The sequence below is a fragment of the Pleurodeles waltl genome, chromosome 3_1, assembly GCF_031143425.1.
Source record: "Pleurodeles waltl isolate 20211129_DDA chromosome 3_1, aPleWal1.hap1.20221129, whole genome shotgun sequence".
Lineage (NCBI taxonomy): Eukaryota > Metazoa > Chordata > Amphibia > Caudata > Salamandridae > Pleurodeles > Pleurodeles waltl.
In genome coordinates, this window is record NC_090440.1 from 1,471,841,970 (window position 1) to 1,471,857,513 (window position 15,544).

Here is a 15,544-nt window from a genome sequence, read left to right on the forward strand (position 1 = left end):
AAGAATAGCCGACAGGGTCAACGCAGTGGGACACCACCCAAGAAATCGGGAGGACATCAGGAAGAGGTGGAACGACCTACGGGGGAAGGTGCGTTCCGTGGTCTCAAGACACCACCAGGCGGTTCAGCGGACTGGCGGCGGACCCCCACCTCCTCCCCCACAACTAACAACATGGGAGGAGCAGGTCTTGGCGATTCTGCATCCTGAGGGCCTCGCAGGAGTCGGTGGAGGAATGGACTCTGGTAAGTCAAATCTTAACTATTACAACCCCCACCCTACCTGCATGCCAGCACATGCCCCCACCCCTATCACTCCAACCCCTCACAAATGTACCAATATTACAAACCACACATCCCAACACCAAGCCCTGCATGCAACAACAACGCATGGAAACCCATCACTAAAGAATGCCCACTGCACATACCCATACACCCCCCTAAACCATCATCACACAAGCTCCCACACAGGAATGCCAGCCCTGGGGTACACGGTCACCCACCCATTGCACACCATGACACACACAGATGCAATAATCATGCCTTTCCACCCCTGCAGGACAACTACCCAACGTCACCAGACAGGAGGGTCCAGACATGTCCAATCCACCCACAGAAGAGGCCCACAGTGATGACAGCACCTCTGTCCACCTGGATCTAGATGACCAGCCCGGACCATCGGGGGCCTCAGGACTGTCGGTTCCCCTCACACAGGCACAGGCCACCACAGACCTTCCCCCCTCTGGAAACACCAGCACAGCACCCACCCAGCGGGCCCATACCTCCGTCCCCAGGACACGTCAATCAGCTGTGTGTCCACCACTATAGGGAACCCAGGATAACCCACCACCCCAACAACAACAGGGACTTGGGGCAGTGGGCACACGGTCCAGGGGACGGAGGCCCAGGAACACAGGGGAACTGGGAGGGCTGCTGTGCGACAGGGGGCGGACAGGCCAAGGGAACCCACTCTCCATGAGGCCCTTTCCTCCATCATGGGATCCTGCCACCACTCCCAGGAGACGATGGCAACGGTACTGGCCAAGTTTCTGGAGACCCAGCGCATGCAGGAGGAATAGTATTTGGGGTTCAGGGAGGAACTCAGAACAATCAGCTCCACCCTGGGCACCATCGTAGGGATGCTGAAGGAAGTACTCAACACCAGGAGGGACACTGTGGCACTACAAGGGGCCCCTGACACTAGCATGGACAATGAACTGCCCACCACCTCTGCCGGCGCTAGTGGACAGGAGGCACTGCCACAGGACCACCACACCAGCACCCCACCCCCTGCAGACGGAGAACCACCCCACAAATGGTCCCTGAGATCCAGGAACAAGACAGAGCATGATGCCAAGTCCCCCACCAAGAAATGAGACCACCCTGACTGTCATCCCACTGTCCCACTTTGTCACCCTGTCCATATTGAAACTGCCCCAGCACCACTTCCTATGCCCATATGGGCAATGCACCTGTGAGACTAATAGACTGGACTCTGCCATGGACACTCCTCCGCCATCACCCCTCACCATTTAACTTCCCCCTCCAATATTTTGTATTTAAATAAACACACATAAAGCACCAAAAGTTCTGGAGTCTGTCTGTGATTTCGAAATAGTGTATTTGCAATTACAGTGACAAAATGTTCATGAAATAGTAATGTCAACATACCTATGTCACATAGCTCTAGTCCATGAGGAATCTAAGCAGATGACACACGTTGGGACCCACACCTGTGAAACCGTAAGGGAAAGTGACAACTCAGTGACCATACATTGGGTGAAATCGACAGACAGGCTATAGGTAGAAGTATAAAAGTACATGTAGTAGGCAGGAATGTATTCTCACCTGTGTTTCACTGGAAATGTTGCTGGATGACTGAGTCCCTGTTCTGCATGTCTTCTTCCTCTGCTTCCTCCTTATCACTGTCCACAGGCTCCACAGCTGCCACAACACCGCCAATCTGGACCATCCTCCTGCAGAAAAGGCACCTGTCGTCGCAATGCCAAGTTGTGAAGCATACAACAGGCCACGATGATCTGGCACATCTTCTTTGGTGAATAGAATAGGGATCCACCTGTCATATGCAGACACCTAAACCTGGCCTTCAGGAGGCCGAAGGTCCGCTCGATCACCCTCCTAGTTCGACCATGGGCCTCATTGTAGCGTTCCTCTGCCCTTGTCCTGGGATTCCTCACTGGGGTCAGTAGCCATGACTGGTTGGGGTAACCAGAGTCACCTAACAGCCACACACGGTGCCTCTGGAGTCGACCCATCACATAAGGGATGCTGATATTCCGCAGGATGTAGGCGTCATGCACTGAGCCAGGGAACATGGCATTCACATGGGAAATGTACTGGTCTGCCAAACATACCATCTGTACATTCATTGAATGATAACTCTTCCGGTTCCTGTACACCTGTTCACTCCTGTGGGGGAGGACCAAAGCCACATGGGTCCCATCAATGGCACCTATGATGTTGGGGCTAGGTCCAAGGGCATAGAAGTCACCTTTCACTGTAGGCAAATCCTCCACCTGAGGGAAAACGATGTAGCTCTGCATGTGTTTCAGCAGAGCAGACAACACTCTGTACAATATGTTTGAAAACATAGGCTGGGACATCCCTGATGCCATGGCCACAGTTGTTTAAAAAAAAACACTAGCAAGGAAATGGAGCACTGATAGCACCTGCACTTGAGGGGGGATTCATGTGGGATTGCGGATTACTGACATCAGGTCAGGCTCCAACTGTGTACACAGTTCCTGGATTGCGGCATGGTCAAAGCTGTAGGTGATAATCAAATTTCTTTCCTCCATTGTCGACAGGTCCACCAGCGGTCGGTACACCGGAGGATTCCGCCATCTCCTCACATGTCCCAGCGGACGGTGCCTATGAAGGACAACAGCGACCACAGAGTCAAACAACTCGGAGGTCTGTACCCACAGTCTACACAGAACACCATTCATACACAAAATCTGGCCTGTATGTGTGTTGAGACTAGGCCTAGGTATGTGTGACGCAGTTGGTAATTAGGCCATGTGGGCCCCTGAAATGGCAGCTGCCTGACCTGTAAAGTGGGACAATGGGATGTGAGGTAACTGCGCTGGTGTTGTACACCGTCACGGTGGGCGGTCGAAGACCGCGGCGCAATGCTGCATTGGTTAACATTGGACCCTATGGGTCCCAGGAGCCAATGACGATGTACGCCGGTGGTGATGGTACGCACCACCGCGGATGTGACCACCGCGGACGTGACCGCCATTTTCTATCTGTTGAATCACTCGTTACCTGATCTTCGACAGGAGAGGACCTACACTGCAAGTGCTGCTGTGACCTCGGTCTGGAAGAGACAATGGCTCGTGCGTCTGGGGAAAGGGCCCCTGCCTTCACATCGGAGGAGTTGGAGAAGCTCGTCGATGGGGTCCTCCCCCAGTACACGCTACTCTACGGTCCTCCAGACCAACAGGTAAGTACACAGGGAGCATGTTGTATGGGCTATGCCTGTGTGGAGAGGGCTGTTTGTAAGAAGGAAGGGGGAAGAGTTCTGCGTGCATGAAAGACAGTGGGTGCATGTGCCACATGGCAAGGGTAGGGATGGGGGCAACTCACTTTGACTGCGCAGTTGGTAATGACTTCTCTTCTTACCCTGTACATTTCATGTAGGTCAGCGCCCACCAGAAAAAGAATATTTGGCGTGCCTTCGCCAAGGACGTCTGGACCCTGGTGGTCCACCACAGACGGAGCACCCACTGCCGGAAAAGATGGGAGGACATTCGCCGCCGGAGCAAGAAGACGGTGGCGGCTCAGCTGGGGATGGCCTCCCAACGTGGGAGGGGTGCCCGTTGAACGGTGGCCTACCTGAAGTTGGATCAGCGCTTGAGGGCATCACAGCAGACATAAGGGGGTGGGTACACTCTCATTCAGCTGACTTTGCGCGCAGTGGAGGGGTCTGGGTGGGGGAGGAGGGCTGTGGGTTTCCCTAGGCCAGGGCGAGTTCCATAGGCTAGGCCCCTCCGTAAGGCATGGCCCTGTGGCCCCCCACCCCACCTCTGTAGAGTGCCAAGTCCAGCTATTCATGCACCTGTGTCATCTATGTGTGCAGATGTCGTCCATAGCCTTGCAGGCCATTTCCCAGGAATTGCACTGTAGAGCCCAACAGCGCGACGTAGTGCAGGGGGCTTCTGTGTCTGTCTTGTCCACCAACGGTAGCGGTAATCCATGCACACAACATGTCTTTCTGCTGTTTCCCCCCCTCCTTTTTTGTGGTCTCTCTGTTCTTGTGTGCATTAGCATCATCAGGCGGAGGAGCAGTGGCACCGGAGCCCGAGGGAGCTGCATCCCACTTGGCCATGGAGGGCCACACTATGGACTCAGAATACACCAGTGGGACGGAGGGCGATGGAAGCACCACGGCGGGGACAGGAGCTGAAACCAGCAACACGGACTCGTCCTCCGATGGGAGCTCCCTTGTGGTGGCGGCAACATCTGTGCCCCACACTTCTACAGGTACAGCCGCCACCCCCCCAACCAGCACCACCCTCCCAGCAGCCCCTCAGCCTTTGCCCCGTGCCCGCTCACCCAGGAGGGTGGGCATCACCTTCGCCCCAGGCACCTCAGGCCCTGCCCCAGTCACCCCTGCTGCCCTCAGTGAGGAGGCCATTGACCTCCTGAGGTCCCTCACTGTTGGGTAGTCTACCATTTTGAATGCCATCCAGGGTGTAGAAAGGCAGTTGCAACAAACCAATGCATTTCTGGAGGGCATTCATTCTGGTCAGGCGGCCCTTCACCGATCTTTTCAAACTCTGGCCTCAGCACTGATGGCAGCCATTGTCCCTGTGTCTAGCCTCTCCCCTTCAACTTCCTCCACCCAGACCCAATCCCCTGTACCTCTGCCTATCCCAAGCACACCATCAGACCTTCCTGCACACACCTCACCACACAAGGGATGCTCAGGCAAACATAAGCACCACACATCCCACAGGCACTCACGCAAGCATCACACACATACAGACACACCAACATCCACTGCCTCCACTGTGTCCCCCTCCTCCTCGTCTCCCTCCTCCCTCCCAGTCTCGTCTACACTCACACCTGCATGCACTACCTCTACAGCCACTACGTCCCGCACCAGCACACCCACCACCACACCCCGCTCACATGCTGTCACCACCCCCACTACCATTCACACGTCCCCTGTGTCCTCTCCCAGTGTGTCTGTGATGCCCCCTCCGAAGATACACAAACGCAGGCACACACCCACCCAACATACATCCACCTCACTACAGCCTCCAGCGCATGCACCTGCACCCAAAGCCACAAAACGTACACCTCCTACAACCACCACCTCTTCCTCCACTCCCAAACCCCCTCCAGCTACCCATCCCAGTGTGTCCAAACAACTTTTCCTGTCCACCCTTAACCTATTGATCCCCCCGTCCAACACATAGGTCCAGAACTAGCACCTCAGCCACAACATCTCCGGGACCAGTGGTGCATGTAGTCACAGGTATGTGGAGTGCACCGACCACCAGGACACCCAGTGTGGCACGGAGCCACAGCACAGCCAATCCCCCCCCTGTGAAGCACCAGAAGTTGGCCAGTGCCCGGCGGGAGAGGGGGAACACTCCAGCCACCTAAGCCACTCCCAGGGGTCCCGGTGGGAGTGTGGACTCAGCTGTGACTCCTCCCAAGGTGGGGAAGGGCCAGAAGAAACCCGGCAAGTCTGGGAGGAGCAGCACAGTGGAGAAGAACGCCATCATCCCCGCTGGCCAGGAGGGCCCCGCCAGCCCCATCGTTGCTGCCCAGGAGGCCACCGCCAGCCCCATCGTCGCTGCCCAGGAGGCCACCTCCAGCCCCATCGTCGATGCCCAGGACGCCACCGCCAGCCCCATCAACACTGCCCAGGAGGCCACCGCCAGCCCCATCGTCGCTGCCCAGGAGGGCCCGCGAGCCACAGCCCAGATGACCAATGAATGACCGCCAGCCACAGCCCAGCTGACCAATGAAGGACCGCCAACTCAAGCACCGCTGAACAGGGCAAGCACCGCTGAACAGGGCAAGGACCGCCAACTCAAGCACCGCTGAACAGGGCAAGCACCGCTGAACAGGGCAAGGACTGCCAACTCAAGCACTGCTGAACAGGGCAAGCACCGCTGAACAGGGCAAGGACCGCCAACTCAAGCACCGCTGAACAGGGCAAGCATCGCCAACTCAAGCACCGCTAGCCCATGAGTGGCAGGGGCACTGACGCAACAGGGACCGTCACGGGGTGAGGGATGCACTCTGGTCACTAGTCCCCCTCCAGAACCAGTGGAGAAAGACATCCACTACGTCAGTCTTTGGCAGGATGAAGCACTCTAGGCACCAGTCCCCCTCCAGAACCATTGGAGACATGCAACCACTATGCCTGTCCTTCCCAGGATGAAGCACTCTGGGCACCAGTCCCCCTTCAGAACCAGTGGAGAAAGACATCCACTACGTCAGTCCTTGGCAGGATGAAGCACTCTGGGCACCAGTCCCCCGCCAGAATCAGTGGAGACATGCATCCACTATGTCTGTCCTTCCCAGGATGAAGCACTCTGGGCACCAGTCCCAGTGGAAACATGCATCCACTATGTCCGTCCTTCCCAGGATGAAGCACTCTGGGCACCAGTCCCCCTCCAGAACCAGTGGAGACATGCATCCACTACCTCAGTCCTTGGCAGGATGAAGCACTCTGGGCACAAAGCCCCCTCCAGAAACCGGTGGAGACTGTTATCCACTTGAGAGACTGTGGCTTTGCACTCCCCAGGATGCAGCAGTGGGCAACCCACCCACTGTAGAGACTTGAGAGACTGTGGCTTTGCACTCCCCAGGATGCAGCAGTGGGCAACCCACCCACTGTAGAGACTTGGGAGACTGTGGCTTTGCACTCCCCAGGATGCAGCAGTGGGCATCCCACCCACTGTAGAGACTTGAGAGACTGTGGCTTTGCACTCCCCAGGATGCAGCAGTTGGCAACCCACCCACTGTAGAGACTTGAGAGACTGTGGCTTTGCACTTCCCAGGATACATCAATGGGCATGGAGGCCCCTCGTGGATCTGGCGTCGTGCACTCATCCGGCTGAGGTGCCCCCCCTTCCCTTCCCCCTTAGGTGCCTGTTGTATTTCTATCTGATGCCCCGCAGTGTTCTCTCTGTTTTGATCTGGTATCGTGTGGGCCTCACCCATGCATTTTGGGCCCAGTGGTCCACGGACTATGAATGGAGCAATACCTGAACTACTAATCTTGGTGTTTATTTTGTTAATAGCGTATATATGTATATTTTTGCTTACTGAATTTTGATATATTACAATGGTTACACTCATTTACTTTTGTCTTTGCATTCTTCCTGGGGGCTTGGGGGGTGTAACTATAATGAATAGATATGCATTAGTGTGTGTGTTGTAGTGGGTGAGGGTGGGGGTGGGGGTGTTGCGTGCTGCGTGTGTGTGTCCCTGTTTTTTCCCTCCTCCCTCCCCTGTGTCGTAGGTGCAGTACTCACCGTGGTCTTCCGGCGTTGGTGCTCCTGGTACAGGAGCAGGAAGACTATCACAGGGAGAATTTGGAGTTCCGGGTCCATGGTGTCCTCCTTCCTCTTGGAGTGTGTAGAGGTGAGCGTTTCCCTTCGAAATTCCTGTTTCCGTCGTGTTTTTATCCGGGGTCTATCCGCCCCGGAAAAGGTGGCGGATTGGCCTGTCATTTTAGTGTGGGCGGTACATTGTCCTCCACCTGTCTGTTGGCGGTGACCGCCGAGCTGTTTGTTTGTACCGCTGTGGCGGTTGGAGTGTTAAAGTGGCTGTCTTTGTTGGCGGTTTCCGCCACGGTCGTAATTCCAAAACATTTTCCGCCGGCCTGTTGGCGGTCTTACCGCTGCTTTAACACCGTCCGCCAGGGTTGTAATGACCACCAATATTTTTTATCCACCATCATGCTTGGATTGAAAGGGGTGACTGCTAATTATTGCACCAATGAATGGTGATTTATTGAGTGATTGTGAGTGATGATTGATGATGTATGTGGTGGCTGAGAGTGAGGGAGGGAATTTGACAAATTTGTAAACTTGATTTTGATGATTTGCAATGTTTGGGGGGGTGATGGATGATAATTGTTTTATGAAAGTGATTCGCCTTTCAAACTTAGTAAAATTTACCTGTAAGGACTGGTATTTTTTTCGGAGTCCTCAGAGACCAGACCAGTCGATTTAGTTACCAAACACCAATCCACACAAAGTATTCTAATTCTGTTTCTCTATTTGTTCTTCAACAGAAGTGAACTACCCTGGTCTACCTCACTCGGTTTGGGACTGTGACAGAGTTATTCAGAATCAAGAGAAGGAGGGGGAGGATGGAAGGACTCAGGGCGGGACCTCAACACCTAGAAGGAGAAAGTTATGAACTTCAAAGAAAAACCATGATGATGGCGAAGACTCTGAGCACTCACTCAGCTCTGTGAACTGGAGAGAGGTGTGTTTGTTTGGGAAATGCTGCTGAGTGTGTGTTTCCTGCTTTGCTGCATTGCTGAATCAAACATGAAAATCCTCTTTATGTTCTTGCTCTGTCTCTGAGTCTTCTTGGTACATTCCTGGTTCCTCATGAAGCTAACCTTTCTTCCGTTTGTCCTTCTCCTTTGCTCTCTAATACAGTTACTGTTTTTCAATGCGCAGGCCTTTTCTAAGCCCTCCTGCATGAACAAAACTTGGTAAAAGCTCAACACTCCTGCTTACCTACCCGATAGGTTCAGCCAGGTACCCAAGGGTGACGGACATTCCAAGAAGAATGGAGGTGCAACGCCTAATTTGGCAAAACTGTATCATTTTCCTTTTAACAATCATAATTTTTAGAACTATGCAGGCTAACTTCAATCCTCTATAATTTGAATGTTTCAAATCTAGAAGACATAACATTTTGAGATATACTATCTTGGGTCTTTCTGAGGCAGAAGGACTGTTTGCAATGCATTTAACTGTACTGTGTCGTACTTATCCCTTCATTAACTCCTTCTACAACAGATTGATGATGGTGTGCTGCTTTACATCTTTCCTCAAATCCCATTTCTCATCTGTGCATCGAGGCCCTAACCCTCTTCTGCAGGGGCTGCGTGATTCATCGAGGTGTGACTTAATTTTACACCTTAAATGGATCACACACTTCCTGGGGCTGATGTGGTGAAAGCGACACCAACTCACTGCATGGACTTCTCCTACCTGGCCAATATTACACAACAGCCCTATCAACGTCATCATTAAGGCCTTTTGTTGTTTGTTGCGTAAATGCTTAACCTTGTCCAACCACCCTTGACTCTGAGCCCACTTCTCCTCACTCGAAGGATTTCATTTTCTAAGTTTAGTTTTTAAATGCTAGCTCCCCATTGCTCAGAAGAAGTTGATTTTGCTAGCTTTTATTATCATATCAGGTCTTCCTTTTTGTGTGTCAAATACTGTCATTGTGGTAGTTTGGTCTCAGTCTTCCTAAAGTTATAATATATGACCCACTAACTCTCTTTTTTCTTTCAATCTGGTTGACAGTGATGGATAACCCTTTGATTAATTCTGCAGTTGGAGTTCACATAGGTGAGAGTGGAACCTTGTGCTTTACCTGTTAGCGTGCTAGCCTGCTACTACTACTACCACCCCTTTTAGATGCTACCTTGGGAAAAACCCTGCAGTAATAAGACCTAGACCTCGCATCATCTATTCAGGTAAGAGAAGAACTATGGATTGAAGTGAACTTGTTTAGTTAGTAATTAACATCTATTGGAGAAGATGTTGCTAGTGTGTGCATATAGGTATTAGTGGGCAAAATAAGAAATGACAATCATCACCTAGTGGTCAATATAGTTACAGAGGGCAGTAGAGCAAGGTTATAAGTAAATGGCGTACAGTTTTTTAGCAGATTTGAAAAACAGGCTACACTAAAAGACAGCAGTGGAAATGGTCTAAAACACCAAAACAAACATTTGCGGTCTAAATCAAGCAAAATAATTTATCTCCTTTTATTTCTACAAATAGAACACCCAGCCTTTCCACCCACAACACGCCCACCCCTCTCCCCAAATAAATTGCCCCATCCCCAAAAGTCCACAATAAAACTCCACAATGAAAGTCTAAAGTCCAAAACACGGTCCCAACTCCATTCCCTCTCTCTCCACCCACAAGTCCCTCCCACCAAAAAAAATATCTAAAAAGGGCTCAGAAGAGTGCACTGTTGATTTCGGTCCAGAATTGGTCCAAGTTCCTCTCCAGATGGCTCTCCACCTGGCTCTCCATGTGGTCCGGCAGCTACAGGATGGGCCACAGCAATGTCCTCTACGTGTCAGCTTGGGGGTGGGGGGGTGCAGCAGCAGTTCCTGACAGCTGGTGGTGGTGCCGGCAATGGAATAGCTGGGAGATTGGAGGCTGGGGCTGGCTTGCTGAACTGGGACCTGGATCAGAGGCAGCTTGCATTTCAGGCTCTTCATCCTCCAGGGCCACCCGCTGTTGGTATTCAGGCTGCATGATCCACAGCCTCTGCCGCCAGAGATGGGCTATTATCTTCTGCCTGGTAAGTGTTGCTGGTGTATCAGCATGTGTAGCTATTTTGAGAAAAACAAAAAGAAAAAAGACAAATTGTAAACAATGCTCCGTGCAAGCACTTGTTTCAAATTAAGTAGTGGGTGAAACAGCAGCAGTACATTGCCGGTCCTGTAGGGCCATTGGAATCTGTGATTATAATTAGGAGAGTCATAGGACCAATTTTTGTTTTTTCTCACACATGCCTCAAGTAAAAAGCACTGACTGGCAGAAAACACCAGATTGAAAAAACAGTGATTTGATTTTTTTTTTCTTTTAAAGGTTTTTGTGGTAACTAAACAGACACTTTGATTGGAAAAATAAAAATAAATTACTTCTCATTTACAATTAATGCATTATGCACTATAGAGTTCAAGTTGTGTCAAATTAATGGAGACTTGCTAGCCAGCTCTTCACGAACTTTTCTACTGTCTGTAACTGGAGCAACACAAAAGGATGATGGACGGAGTGTTGAAACTTTTCAACCACTCACCCCAGTCACAGATCTGGGTTTAATCCATTGTTCTTTTGTTCACCATGCCATCCCAGGTTGGACCCAGCCATATGCAAATCAGTCTTGACCCTGTTCCACTAGAGAACAGTCCAGCCCGAACTGCCAAGCCAGGTCCTCGCTGGACAAGAAACAAGCATCCTGGGACCGGTTTCAGGGTATCACCCTTCATCATGGGTCCAACCTGGGGTGGCATGGTGAGCAAAAGAACAATGGAGTAAACCCAGATCTGTGACTGGGGGTGAGTGGTTGAAAAGTTTCAACACTCCGGCCATCAAAATATCTGTAAAAAAGATTGGAAAAACGTAAAAATCCTATAACAAAATCTTTCATTGTGGGGTGTGTAACATGAATCCAACGTCGCAAAAAGAGGGGTTTCAACCAAAGTTTCCTTGGAACGGCTAGAGCCGGACAGACAAACAGAACATGTGAAAGAGATTGTACCCCATCTTGACACAGATCACAAATGCTAGATGAGCCATCCCACCTAGAGGTAAGATCTCTCAGTGGCAATCTATTAAATCCAAGCAGGATACAAAATTGCCTCACCCCATGATCTAAATTCCAGGTGAAATAGGGTTGCACCATTTTCATAGTTACAGAGTCAGTTAGCTTCTCTATACCTCTTTTTTGGCGACACACATCCATGTTCAACAAAAAGCCTTTGGACCATGACACTTCCTTCATAGTTTTTTTAGGGATGCATAGGGAATTGAAGGACAAAGGTCCCAGTCTAGCTTTAAGAGACGAATAGCTTCGATGTAATTTCTAAAAAAAAAAAGATTTTTCCCTCAGATTGTTAAAGATCTCACTGTAGGCCAGGTTTCTCAATGTACTTTCCTCACTATGCATGAGGTTGTGCGCCCTTCTTATCACTGCCACAAGGCTTTGCACAAAGATATTCCTTATGCCAAATTCAAGACGTAATGCAGCCCCTGAGACTGCGTGATTACAAGAAACTATGCGTCTCAGAATGCGGCCTTCTGTCTTTTCCAGAAAATCCCACTTGGTTATATCAATACACTCTATCGCGTATAAAAGAGTTGCTGGGATCTTGACCTGATATGCCGATAGTAAGTGTAAGAAATGACGTTTACCATTTGCCTCATAGAAGGCAGACAGGCCTTGGGCAAGTGAAAGAGCCTTATTCGTGTTATGGAGAATGTGATCATGATCTTTTGTTGAAGCCGAAAAGATCTTACCCAGCGACTGGTAAGAAACTTGCTGTTCCAGCTTGTGTTGACCCATAACCCAAGGGTACAAAACTTTTCTTCTAATTATCTTCCCAGAGAAGCAAATCACCTGAGTCTTTGCTATATTAATTTTCAGGTAGTGCCTGTCTGAGTAGATTTTTAGGGAGGCCAAGCGATGATTCAGGCCTTTTGGGGTAAGGTTATACACTACTATATCATAGGCGTACATTAAGCACACAATTGGCCGGTCCCCACTACAGGGGTATCGTCGGAGGAATTCCTGAGACTTATGGGTAGGTCATGAATATAAAGAGAGAAAAGCAGTGGGGCAGGCAGGCGACCTTGTTTCTGGCCATTTTTTGTTAATACCTTTGAAGACAGTCCCTGTTCTCCACCCATTAAGATCTTACACCAGGTTGTGAATGTAGGGCAATTACCAATTGTAGGAGACCAGGTGGAACCCCTAGATCATGAAGTTTCTTCCACAGTATACCCCTATCCACTCTGTCAAATGCTGTGGAATAGTTGATAAATTCTGCATACAAGATACCTACCCTAGTCTGAACATACTTATCAATTAGAGTTTGCATAATCAAGATATTGTCTAAGGTGTTATGGGCCTTTCTAAAGCCTGTCTGTTCCATAGGTAAGATACAATTTTCCTCCACCCAATCATTCAGTTGCAGGAGGATGTTTTTCACAAATATCTTTCCTGTTGCATCTAATAGGGCGATTTGCCTGTAATTTGACGGTATTGATCTATCTCCATTTTTATGTAAAGGAAGAATTATACTACCCTTCCAAGATTCTGGGATTTTACCATGGGCATAACAGGAGCCAAAAACTGGTTGTAGTAGTTTTGCCCAGAGCAAAGGCTCTCTTTTAATTAGGGTCATTGGAATCTCGTCGGGCCCATAGCACCTGAAGATTGCATTGATGTTCTGATCCCTTCTATTTCTGCCACTGTTGGCGCCCCTGTGTTACCCATTTCTCCACCTCTGTTTATTACTGTTTCCTTTCTCCCTGGATCAACGCCCTGATTTTCAGCGTAAAGCTCTTGTACATACAATTTCCAGTCTTCCTCTGCTATCGGGGCGGCGGCTAAGGATTTACAGTTTCCGTCCCCCTTTGAAATAATAGCACAGAATGATCTGGGGTTTCTCTTTACAGCCGCTTCCCTCAGTACCACCCAATTATGGTCCTCTTCTTTTTTCCGAATTGTCAGTTTCAACCGCAATCTTCTTCTCTTTAGTTTTGTTACTTCCCTATTCAATTCCTTAGACTTGTATTTCAATTGTTGCTGTACTAGCTTATTTATTACTCTATTCAGGTTCAGAATAGGAAGCTGAACTTTTTCCACTCTTATCATATTACTCTCGGGCTGTTTACATGAAGTAATATGCTTTATGAAGTTGGAAAATTGTATTAAAACATCTTTCCCCCACACTTCCAAATTTCCCGTGATGTTCTCCAATAGAGGCTTAATCGATAGCACTTTTGCTGTCGTCCATGACATTCTCCTGTTTTTTCCATTAATTCTTATGTTTAGGCCTTTTATAGACTACGAGTCTTTAGCCCCTAACGTAAAGCTTAAAGAGACCCTTAAGATTTTATGGTCACTGTATGGAGTGTCTAATACAGCCATGTCCTCGATTTTTTTAGCTAAGTTGTACGATGCACAGTTGTAATCTATTATGGAGTTATTCTTGAATGACTTATGGGTGGGGGCTGCAGGTGAATCCATATTAAAATGTCCATTAAGAATAATACAGCTGCAAGCCCTTAGACCTTTCAAAAATAAAATACCTCTTTTATCTGTCCTAATTCTAGAAGGAAACCTGATAGAAGGGATATTCAGCACTTTTCCCTATCTAAGTTACTAAAGGAATAAAGCATAGTATTTGAAACTTTACAATTTAAATCCGCCATTACAATTAGATTAATGGGATTACTTATAGCTTGAATTTGTATAAGGAGTTGTTGTAATATAGTATCCCATTCCTTTTCGGGAGGGATATATGCATTTACAACTGTTAGGGGTATTTTCCCAAAATTTGTACATTCAGGGAGACTGACATATTCTCAATTGTATCTGTCACTTAAAAGCATAGCGATGTACCTTTTAGCATGCCCTTTTTTTGAAGGGAGTGCCTTTTTGTTTAAAACCGTGTAACCCGGACAGATGAACTCTTTTGAACACCAGGTTTCTTGGATGCAAATCAAGTCAATCATTATTGAACACAAGACTCGTAATTTACACTGATCCTTCCCTAGACCTGCAACATTCCAGGAGACCAAGGAAGGGCCAGTGCTAGTAACATGGCTGCTTAAACTTATCCCTAGGCTTAGGTCTATTCAGCGCCCCCGCTAACCAATTCCAGTTTATCTTGATTGGTACCATAGCCCTGTAGTTTAGGCCCTTCCACAACATTCACTACCCTATTACCTTGGTATAAAGAAACTTCCACACTTTCTCCTGAGGTAAGAGAAGACCCCCCCCCCAAATTCCTGACTGAGTTAGTAGAATCTGATCTGTGAGTCTTAGATGGCCCACCAGAATACATTGTTTTCTCCTGAACTGGGATGACATCTATACCCCTACGTTGTAGTTGGGCACAATTAGCCAAGATTAGTTTCACAATAGTTTTGAAAAAAAAAAACAACCTTTGCCTTACTCCTGCCCATACTGTGGTCAGGAAAGTCCCTCACAATATTGGTACTTTCAATTAAATTGAGCTCATCTATTTCCAAAAAACATGATAATAGGAACGACCGATTTAAGCATATATTTGGGTCAAATATAGCCAAGAACTCCAGATAGTCAGGTAAGTCTGTCGGTCCATTAAGGGCATTATCCCCTCTGATTTTTCCTCCCACATTCAGGGTACTTAATCCAGGATGAATCTTCTCGGCCACAGGGTGGACAAGATCAGGCGGGAGCATGATGGTGGAGTTCAATCTAGCACATGGAATCGCTGGTATCACTGGTTCGTCCATCTGAACCTGGACTTGTGATTGTGCAACTATAAACGTACCCTCAGTCCTATTCTGAGAGGTCTTCGATGGGGGGACCTGTTCCACGATGTCCGTAAATTCCCCCTTTTCTCTTTCTTCAAACTTAACTTTCCTTTCTTTTTTTTATGATTCTCCAGTTTCTTTTCTTTCCAGTCTTTTCCCTTCTCATTTTAGATATTCTGCTGACCAGACCCATATTGGTTTCAGTTTGTTCCGCCTGCTTTATGGGTGGGTGATCTTTAGGAAGAAAAATTGGAA